Source organism: Saccoglossus kowalevskii, chromosome 12, assembly GCF_978046115.1.
Source record: "Saccoglossus kowalevskii chromosome 12, keSacKowa6.1, whole genome shotgun sequence".
Lineage (NCBI taxonomy): Eukaryota > Metazoa > Hemichordata > Enteropneusta > Harrimaniidae > Saccoglossus > Saccoglossus kowalevskii.
The window spans coordinates 3,166,425-3,176,644 of record NC_140652.1 but is presented as its reverse complement, the minus strand read 5'-3'; the positions used below and the strand labels follow the sequence as shown (position 1 = coordinate 3,176,644).

The window sequence follows — 10,220 nt, the reverse complement described above, 5'->3', positions numbered from 1 at the left end:
AAGTTCGAATCCCTCGCTCTCGCCGGTCAGTCAACAACCACACTGACATCAAGCATGATCAAAGCGCCAACATCGCAGGCGGTCCTCAGCGACACGACCTTCGTCCCCGCACTTCATCACAACACAAGCAGGTCGAGGGCTACACACTCATCATTGACATCATCAACTACAACAACAACAACAACAACAACTTCTCCATCATCAGCTGATCATTTGTCACTGTCGCCCAGAAACTCTGTGCCGACAGATCATATTATTTCTAACATGGATGGCAGTATTGCACAGCATTACATTGATTTACATCGCAGAATCTCCACTTCAGGCCTTTATAACTTTCAAGGTTGTCGCATCCCGGTCTCTTCCGGTCTGAACATTCAGTCTTGGCGCCATCTACTACGCAATTACGACGATGACATCTGCGACTTCTTAGAATTTGGTTGGCCCATCAACTACTCGCGCGACTTTCTTCCTACTTCGCACACAACGAATCACACCTCGGCTTTACATTTCGCTGAGCACGTGGACAGTTTTCTGGAATCAGAGCTATCTCTCGGCGCATCTGTTGGTCCGTTCGACACTCCGCCATTGTCACACCCGCTCATTACCTCACCATTAATGACCGTGGCTAAGAAGGGCTCATCTTCCCGTCGCGTGGTCGTGGACTTGAGTTTTCCAGAAGGCTACTCGGTCAACGACGGCATCCCAGGGGATAGTTACATCGGGGATGATTATAAGCTCAGATATCCTACAGTTGACTCCATGTTAGATCGCATCCGTACACTTGGTTCCGGTTGCCTCCTTTACAAACGCGACCTCAGCAGGGCATACCGTCAACTTCGCGTGGATCCGAGAGACTACCACCTTCTCGGCTATTCTTGGAAAGGGAAATACTACTTTGACGTTTCACCACCTTTCGGGTTACGCACAGCGGCCTTAATGTGTCAACGGTCAACCAACGCAGTGCGTCACATCCTACGCAACCAAGGGCACGAGGTGATCAATTATATCGACGATTTCGGTGGAGCAGAGTTACCAATCAACGCTACTGCGGCTTTTGAGAGTCTAGGGAATCTGCTAAACGAGCTCGGCCTTCAAGAATCCGTGGCTAAAGCATGTGCTCCTGCTACTAGTATGACTTTTCTCGGTTCTGAATTTGACACAGTCAACATGACCATTGCCGTACCCGCCGCGAAACTCACTCAAATTCACGAAGAACTATCCAACTGGGACAATCGCTCCTCTTGTTCCCGCACAGAATTACAAAGTCTCATCGGTCTCTTGTCCTATGTCTCAAATTGCGTTCGCCCGGGTCGCTTGTTTATTTCCCGCATGCTGTCCACGCTTCGCACATTCTCTGCTAAACATCCCCGCACCCGTATCGATGCAGAGTTTCGCAAAGACCTCTTATGGTGGAAGACGTTTTTACAGGACTATAATGGCGTTTCTATCATACACACCCAACCTTGGTCCCCGCCAGATACTGTCGTGTGTACAGACGCATGCCTTTCAGGCTGCGGCGGTGTCTCAGTGACCCAGCTCTTTCGCTCTCCTTTCCCACAACACATCATCAACATGGGTTTGTCTATCAATGCATTGGAATTGCTTGCAGTCGTGGTCGCACTCAAGCTCTGGTCCCATACTTGGCGCGGGCTTCGCTTGCAAATATCCTCTGACAACACTACAACGGTTGCATTGATCAACTCTCATCGTACCCATTCAGATTTCGAACTCAGCTGTTTGCGGGAGATTGCATACTTCCAAGCACGTTTCGAATTCAATCTCTGGGCTGTACACATCCCCGGTCGGAGCAACGTTGCCGACGCTCCAAGCCGTTCACATTTATCTGGCATTTACAAGTCTCGTGTGGAAGAGCTACAGTCAAACTTTGGCATCTCAGAAGTCGTTGTACCTCAAGAAACGTTCCAGTTTATTCATCCTTGGTAACTTTTAGCATTTTCTTTTTCGCTCCTGCAGATTGTCAAGCTCCGCTCGCCGATCTGGACCGCCAGGCGTCCCGCTCACTCCACTCAGCTTTTGCTTCCGGTTCATTGCGCAACATTACAACTCAATGGCGTGCATTCTTCCTCTTCTGCCGTTTCTTTTGCATCCAGCCAGTTCCGGCCACAACACGAACGATTATTCGCTACACACAGTTCCTCGCCCGCTCGTTTTCATGCACGGCATCAATCCGCAACTACCTCAACGGCGTTCGGCTGCTGCATTTATTCGTCTCCGAGACCCCACCTTCACTCGACTCATTCGAACTGCGCCTTGTCCTCCGGGGAATACAGCGCATATCAGCGCACCAGCCTCGCCGCAAGTTGCCTATCACACCGGATATCCTTCTTCGAATTCATCGTCTCTTGGACTTTACACGCCCGCTTCACGTTACGCTGTGGTCCGCTTTCCTCATCGCATTTTATTCGTTCCTGCGCAAGTCCAACCTGGTGCCCCCTTCAGATACAGCTTACGACGCCCGCATTCATCTCTCGCGGGGCAGCGTCGGATACAACACCACAGGTTTGATCATCCGTATCACATGGTCCAAAACCATACAGTTCGGCGAACGGGTTCTGCACATTCCCATCCTGGCTATCCCTGGCTCCGCCCTCTGCCCAGTATCAGCCTACAAGCAGATGGTGGACATGTTGCCAGCACCTTCAGAAGCTCCCCTGTTCCTTGCGCCGTCATCTACCGGCAGACTGCATCCTTTGACCTACCAGTCTTTTGTCCGACATCTGCGATCATTGCTCAGCTCCACAGGGCTGGACCCAAACAGTTACTCCGGTCACAGCTTTCGTCGCGGAGGTGCCTCCTTCGCATTTCAGTCGGGCGCAGACCCTGAAGCAATTAAAGCGCAAGGCGACTGGCGCTCACAAGCTTACCTGCTCTACATGGAATCTTCATTCGGTCGTCGCCTCAGGACGGCATCATGCATTCGCGCTGCTATCAAGTCTGGCCAAGTCGATCTGACACTTTGAACATTTGCTTTTGGCGGCTTTCATTTTTTTTGGCCTTTTAATGCTGTATTTCACTGTATGCCAGAAATGTAATTTTAGATTCAGCAGAATTAAACTAACTTTTTATTTCCTTTTGCCGCCAATTCGCTTGAGTCGGGTTCGTTCTTTGCCAGTGAATAATTGTTGTATTTTGTAGGTAGTTCAAAATTGTTAATTATTCATTTGCATACTTTTCATTTGCATAGCTTCGTTTGTTTGTTTAGTTCCTCTACTGCGCATGATTCTTGTAGCCAGTTCGCTTCGTTCTGTTTACTTGCACTGTTTATATCGCACGCTGTTCGTGCCCAGTCATTTCTGTTCGGGTTATTTTCACCCACCCACCCACCCATTTTTTCTCGCGGTCATGCCAGCTCGCTTTTCTATCATTTTGTATTAGTATCACGCTCTGTTTTCTTTCGTTCTTGTTTTTGAGTGCTTTTTTTTTTCATTTTGTCACAGTTCTGTTTTTGCCTTTTAATGCTGTATTTCACTGTATGCCAGAAATGTAATTTTAGATTCAGCAGAATTAAACTAACTTTTTATTTCCTTTTGCCGCCAATTCGCTTGAGTCGGGTTCGTTCTTTGCCAGTGAATAATTATCTTGGATGGACCAATCAATTTTAACATTTCTCTGTTGAAGCCAGGCAGCAAACTTTACGTGGTAATCATAAAATATACTTCCTCCAAAACTATTAATTTCAATTATGTCGGCCTCATAAATATCAAGCTCCTCTTTTCTATCTGGGAAACACCTCACACATGACTGACTTGTACTTGTCAAAAGCCAGCAAAAAATAATGTAATGTCAAAACTTTGTTCAAACGAGGGTCTGGGTTACCCTTTATCTTAATTTCGTTTTCAGGCGGATCCATAATAGATCAACTTCCTGGCGATTCATGATATGGAATTAACAGCTGCCAAAGTGACATTTACCTTCTCTAATAGTCTTTCTGAGCGATGAAGAGATGCTAACTATTTTAGGTAAATCATGAGATGGAATGCCAAAAGCGTCTTCTTCCAACGGGATTGTCAGTTTCTTGTTGAGCGCCCATAAAAGAATTTGATACCAGTCTCCTGCTATCCTTTGTTCGTTGTTGACAGCGATTGTATTTGGAGATGCCGCCATATTGTTTTGCTGATCTTTTGCGTTTAAAAATTAGCATAAATTACGCACAGTTTCTTTTAACTGCTGGATTTCCTAGCAAATATTACTGGTAGAATTATTTATTTCTGATGTCGAGGGTTCCTGGTGCTAGTCGGTTTCGGAATCGTCACCATTCCCAGTTTTATTCAACTCCTGTAATGACGAACCACTTGAAGTTGTAGAGCTTCCTTAGTTTAGCTTGAAAGTTGTTATCAATGACTTTCTGCTTAAATTCGTTGGCAGAAGAATACCAATCTCCTCCAGTTTTTTACGAAGCTCCTTCACAGACTTGCTGCTTTGGTTATTAGGATGGAGAGTTGTTTCCCTGCATGAATTCTGAACTCGGCGTTTAGTGGTACGAGTACTAACCTCAGCACTTGTAGTACTTGGCATGGGATCGTCAACGACATCGTTGATTGGAGCATTGGCATTACCTTGCCACTTTCTCCCACTGCGTTAGGAGACTGTGTTCTCCATAATGGTATCGTAAAGATAATTATGAGAATCAAAAATTAAAGTTTAACAAAGTAGTTACTCCCACGTTGCCTTAAGACTGAATCGAGATGGGGCGTTAACTGTCAAGATCTCAGATGATGCGAGAATGAGATATTTGTCATAAACACATTAAACATGCATTTAACATTTTCACTACTAGTTCCTTCTTTTCATTACAAATTCAAAAAATAGTTCTGTTTATGGTCTGTAATTTCATTCTAAAGATTGGAACAAAAAAGCCAAACTTTGAGTAAAGACTGAAAATTTACTAAAATTGTCTATTGGCTTCCAGAAATATTGAAAAATATAAGAAAAAAAGTGAAAACAATTTGGGCAAGGAAGTCTGGTGAAAAGGTTAACAAAATATACGGTATACATGTATATTCTATTATTTTTGCAATTTCACACGTCTTGTTCTATTTTTCTGTGATCTTTCACGCTATTCATATTTATCATTGAGAAAGAATACTTTATCTAAAATGTCTGGTTGAAGTGAACAATTACCAAGAACTGCAATTACCCACTATTTTCTGTATATTATCAGTCTTATCAATATGGTTACTCATTAGAAATTATGTATATACAGTGCAAATATTAACATGTACTCGCGTTTTTCTTCTCTCTTTTTCTCTCTGTCTCTGTCTCTGTCTTCCATACTACAAAATGCAAAACAGAAATAATAATTAATAGTTGATTAATTGATTGACTGATAAGAATAAAATCATTTAACATTCATTATGCATTTTAGGGGTACTTTTTTGGTAAAAATAAAAAAAAAAGTATCTTCTTTTCAATTTATGTAAATGCATTAATATTAATTGCTTTCAACACATCAGATGTTGAAAACCACCATGGGTAGTTGAAATGAATGAAAAAAAAAGTGTTAGCAGGTGATGCATTAATTCAAGAATTTTTGATGGCAGTTCAGCAAAACGGTGTTCAGAAACAATCAAAATGATCATGTATGAAATTACCTTATAACTTCTATCAATATAGTTTTATAAAACTGATCCAATCTGAAAAACAAAATGACATGATTCAAGATCCCATAATGTTGAAGGGCAGACAGTTACCTCAAGATGACATTAATGTTTTCACTAGAGAGTGTACAACTAAAACACCATTCTCCCAACCAGAAATTGCCATGACCTGGCAAGAGAGATTTTACTGTTGAGTGTACATCCAACCAAGGGAGTCAAAGACAGAATCTTCCACATGGTGATCCAAATAATGTAGCTACATTTTCAGACATTTTGTACTTATTCAAAGTTGAGAATTTAAAACTATTTAGTTTTCACTGCTAGAAGTAGCTGTGATCATATATAGGCAAGGCGGAGCTGCTAAAACTTCCCTCGTTCTGACATACAGTGTACATCTAAAGGGGGTAATCATGTCTTGCCTAAATTTCAATATTTACCTTCAAAAGCATAGTGCTCAGATCAGTGCCATTGTATCTGTGACAGAAAGTCGTGTTTTCGATCGCTTGGTACAGAGGGACATTTCATAGCTTTGTAATCTGTAATCGCAGACTGTTGACAGAGGGCGCTATATATACTGATAATTTGATTACTGTAAAGGGGGTAATTATTCACTGGGTTTTAATTTAGCTTATTTCGCTGACTGGAGAAATGCGCTAAATTAAAACACAGTGAATATGTAAAACTTAGTATAGAACACATTATCTTAATGACGAAACCGTGAATTTAAAACCCACTGAATATGCCTGAAATTGTAAATCAGTGAAATTTAAACCCAGTGAAAATTATTCATTTTACAGTACTTGTTATATTAAGTTGGTTATTAAATTACTTAATATGTAAAAAGAATTGAGTAATTCATTCACGTTTTGCTTTTTGTGAACATAATGAATAATAAATGGGTGGAATTACTTTCAATGATCTTTGTCCGCGAATTTTGCGATTTTTCAAAATAAAACTGGATAGTACTGTTCACAATGTTGCCCTGGTGTATTAACTGCACATTCCCAGTGTGAAGTAGATGGCACACCACATTTCAACTGATTACCAATTTAGCCACAAAGAAGTGCGCATGGCGTATAGTTTATGTAATAGGAAAAAAATTGAGCTTATACTTACCTACTATCAACATGATATACACATACTAATATAGATATCTAGCATTTATTTAATTTACATCTTTGGAGAAAATTGAACGATGTAATTTGTATTTCTGAATTTTTACTCCTTGTACCTTGATTCGCAAAGAGATGTAGTAGTTATACTGAGCTTGTATATCTTGCAGGCATACTCGCCGACAGATTCGCCAGCAAGTGAGAGTGGTGGATCAGATGATTCAGTTGGGTTTCCAGTTGCTTCTGGTGCATATCCAGCCGAATCTGGTGGATCACAAGATGATCTGCCGGATTTATTAATAGATCAATCGGGATCACCAGGCAATTAACCGGACATGGATACAGATGATGGAGCAGCAGGTAATATACTTTTTTCATCATATGTATAATCATTTCTATTTAGTGCCTGAGTTCGGTTTTACTGCACGGTAGTTGCAAACATTCAGTTGATGTTCTATTGAGTAGTTTTTACTGCACGGTAGTTGCAACCATTCAGTTGATGTTCTATTGAGTAGTTTTTACTGCACGGTAGTTGCAACCATTCAGTTGATGTTCTATTGAGTAGTTTTTACTGCACGGTAGTTGCAACCATTCAGTTGATGTTCTATTGAGTAGTTTTTACTGCACGGTAGTTGCAAACATTCAGTTGATGTTCTATTGAGTAGTTTTTACTGCACGGTAGTTGCAACCATTCAGTTGATGTTCTATTGAGTAGTTTTTACTGCACGGTAGTTGCAACCATTCAGTTGATGTTCTATTGAGTAGTTTTTACTGCACGGTAGTTGCAAACATTCAGTTGATGTTCTATTGAGTAGTTTTTACTGCACGGTAGTTGCAAACATTCAGTTGATGTTCTATTGAGTAGTTTTTACTGCACGGTAGTTGCAACCATTCAGTTGATGTTCTATTGAGTAGTTTTTACTGCACGGTAGTTGCAAACATTCAGTTGATGTTCTATTGAGTAGTTTTTACTGCACGGTAGTTGCAACCATTCAGTTGATGTTCTATTGAGTAGTTTTTACTGCACGGTAGTTGCAAACATTCAGTTGATGTTCTATTGAGTAGTTTTTACTGCACGGTAGTTGCAACCATTCAGTTGATGTTCTATTGAGTAGTTTTTACTGCACGGTAGTTGCAAACATTCAGTTGATGTTCTATTGAGTAGTTTTTACTGCACGGTAGTTGCAAACATTCAGTTGATGTTCTATTGAGTAGTTTTTACTGCACGGTAGTTGCAACCATTCAGTTGATGTTCTATTGAGTAGTTTTTACTGCACGGTAGTTGCAAACATTCAGTTGATGTTCTATTGAGTAGTTTTTACTGCACGGTAGTTGCAAACATTCAGTTGATGTTCTATTGAGTAGTTTTTACTGCACGGTAGTTGCAAACATTCAGTTGATGTTCTATTGAGTAGTTTTTAGACACGCAGTCTAAATAACAAATCAATTATGTGCACCACACTTCAGATGAATTTGGCTTTATATCATAATTTCAGTTTCCGTAAATCAAATCTGCGGAAATCATTATATATAAAATATATACTGTCAAATATTTAGACTGTATTCAATCTAATTGAAGGAAAATTAGAAATCCATATTAACGTGATATAAACAGATTGCTTGTACGAACGTGTTTTAGTAAGGTTATTAACAATATGCTCACATATTTGTTAGTGGGTATATTATCTCTGGGAAAACATTAGCATATAGGGAGGCAGATAGTCATTTCCTCTTTCAAGGTCTTTATTCATTGGGGGAATTGTGACCTCGTTAATTTAAAATTGTAATAGATATGCAAAAGGATTCTAATTGGATATGTTATTAAACTAGGTGTAAAGTTATTAATATTTTTAGTCAAAATTATCTTTCACCTGCAATCTTTGGTTTCATACATAGGGTGCTACTTTTGTCAGTCCCCGATCAAACGCAGAAGAAATGGGGACTTATTGCATTCAAACTTCACACATACAGCATACATAATATTATACATGTACATCAATTTGTTTCATGATCTGATTCAAGATGGCCGAATGGCGGCCTTTTTTGTGCTGAAAAATCATCAAAATCAAGAATTTAGGGATAGACTTTGTTCAAACTTGGTACATACGTTGGACATTATGAGACCTTGATGCATGTCATTTTAGTTTTCAAGTCAGATTCAAAATGACACTGGCGGCCATTTTGTTTTAATGAATGCTGTTCTAGAGCTGTATTTCTGATATGATTTGACTGATTATGTTCAGTATGTTATAGATATACAGATGTATTCAAAATGGCCGACCGGTGGCCATTTTCGTTTCATTAATGAATTGCAGAGCAATATCTCCCAATATGGACAAGTACTGGTTTGACGACCAGAAACAAGATGACTGAATGTCAATTATTTCAATGTTAAAAAAAATCATCATAATCAAGCATCAGCCTCTGGATCTGACATGTTTATGTTCCAACTATATTACTATTAACAAAACTTAGGTTTGATAACTAACTGGGACTGGGCCATGCATGTAAACGATTTTGTTTAGTTAATCAGATTCATATTTGTAAGATTTATTTTAGTTGTTTTTGGTAAAACAAATGGTGTTATCGATTTGTTTACGAAACCAACCAACCAACCAGCTTGATTAATTTGATATTAACATCGCAGTATCATCTTATTATAAATTGGTGTTTATTTTGATAGAAACTATTTTTACATGTATAATGTGCATCTTGGATAGTTTTACAACACTAGTTTGTTTCGTGTTAGGTTTCAAACTTGTATTATTGGTTTGCTAAAATCTATATATTTGTGAGAGATTTAGTATGATGAAAATGCATTACTGTTTTTTTTCCTTCAATTTAGATGGTCCTAGCTGTCCAACTGCTGGCTGCGATGACTGTTACGGATATAGGAAGAATTCGCACAGTGCTTTACAAATGAGGTGCTAATGAAATGATATATAAAATACAAATAATTTTTCAAAAACAGTGGTTGGGCCACTAATAGAGGAAATATTGTGTATATGTTTGCTGTATGCCTGTCACACTTTTAATAAAATAAATATATTTATTCCATACTATAGGCCACTGGCCCAACAGTACAATAGTGTCATATATACAACAGTTGAGGGATCACACTATAGAGGATACAGTTAATATACTCAGAGAAGCGTGTCTTGTTACTTGAACGCGAGGTAAACAAATTTAGCTGTATTGCATTTGTGAAGTCAACTTTGGTACAGCTCATGAACTCTATCAATTTACCAGGATACAAGCTGTGCAATAATATAGTGGGATATACTGGACAAGAAGGTAGAACGAGACAAAAATATGGTACTTGACCTCAATAGTGTTATTTACACAAAATGGACAATTTCTTTCAGTTCTTGCAAGTTGGGTGTCTTCGCGTTTTAATTTTTAAATTACGATACTCTAAGGCAATCTTATTATCTATATTTGATATTAGACAGTTGATAGCTTTGAATTTTATTATTAGTCTTAGTTTTAT

General features: G+C 39.4%; 1 long non-coding RNA gene across 1 annotated transcript; it reads left to right on the top strand.

Moving 5' to 3' along the window:
• Positions 1 to 7,037: 7,037 nt before the first annotated feature.
• Positions 7,038 to 9,787, top strand: LOC146735426 (uncharacterized). The gene is made up of 2 exons (XR_014931065.1): positions 7,038 to 7,090; positions 9,576 to 9,787. It is a non-coding gene; the product is annotated as an uncharacterized LOC146735426 (long non-coding RNA).
• Positions 9,788 to 10,220: the final 433 nt, after the last annotated feature.